Genomic DNA, 861 nt, shown 5'->3' on the forward strand with positions numbered 1-861 from the left:
ACTTATAGCATCCACAAACCAGATGCGGGTGGTAGGTTTGAATTAAAGCACAATATGGTGCAGTTCTTGCTCTCGAGCGGGCAGTTCACAATTTATCTCATGAGGACCCACAACATCACATACAAAACTTTTTTGAAATCAATGATACCTACATCCCTGTTGGGGTATCTAGTGATTATGTCCATTTGATTCTCTTTCCCTTTTCTCTATTGGGGGAAGTGAAGAGGTAGTTACATGCTGAACCACCGAACTCCATCACTTCCTGGGATGATCTAGCTTAGAAATTCCTTATTCAATTCTTTCTATCTGGGAAGACAACATGTTTGAGAACTGAGATTTTGAGTTTCAGGTAGAAAGATGGAGAGAATCATTACCAAGTTTGGGAAAGATTCAAGGTTATGCTCAGGAATTTTTGTCATCATCATAAAACTAATGATATGTTGGTACACACTTTCATTAAGGGTCTTGACCCAAACACCAAGATTCTCCTAAATTCAGCATCAGGTAGGCAGGCTCTAGAGAAGACATCATGAATTATATACACTGCTAAATTGAATTTCATAAGGGAATCCTGAGTGGTACGCTAAAGTAAGAAGTGCTTCGAAGAAAGCTGCAGGTGTGTTGGAGGTTGATAAGTTTACTGCTATAACAACCCAAAATTTTGCATTACAGAATTAGCTAGCTACACAGCTCAGTAATATGAATCTGGGAGTCACACAGGCTCAAACTTGGTTTGTGGTTTGTGGAAGCAGTGATCATACAGCTCATGCTTGCATAACTAATCCAGAGTCTATTAAATATGTGGGAAATTCTAATCGGAAAGGACAATAGAACTTTGGTAATACTTACAATCCTAACTGG

At 38.9% G+C, this 861-nt stretch overlaps 1 non-coding gene across 1 annotated transcript; it reads right to left on the reverse strand.

Annotated features, from left to right (window-relative positions):
* Positions 1-320: 320 nt before the first annotated feature.
* On the reverse strand, positions 321-427 carry LOC124892213. Its single transcript, XR_007050133.1, has one exon. It is a non-coding gene; the product is annotated as a small nucleolar RNA R71 (small nucleolar RNA).
* Positions 428-861: the final 434 nt, after the last annotated feature.

The sequence above is a fragment of the Capsicum annuum genome, chromosome 1 (assembly GCF_002878395.1).
Source record: "Capsicum annuum cultivar UCD-10X-F1 chromosome 1, UCD10Xv1.1, whole genome shotgun sequence".
NCBI classification, from domain to species: Eukaryota; Viridiplantae; Streptophyta; class Magnoliopsida; order Solanales; family Solanaceae; genus Capsicum; species Capsicum annuum.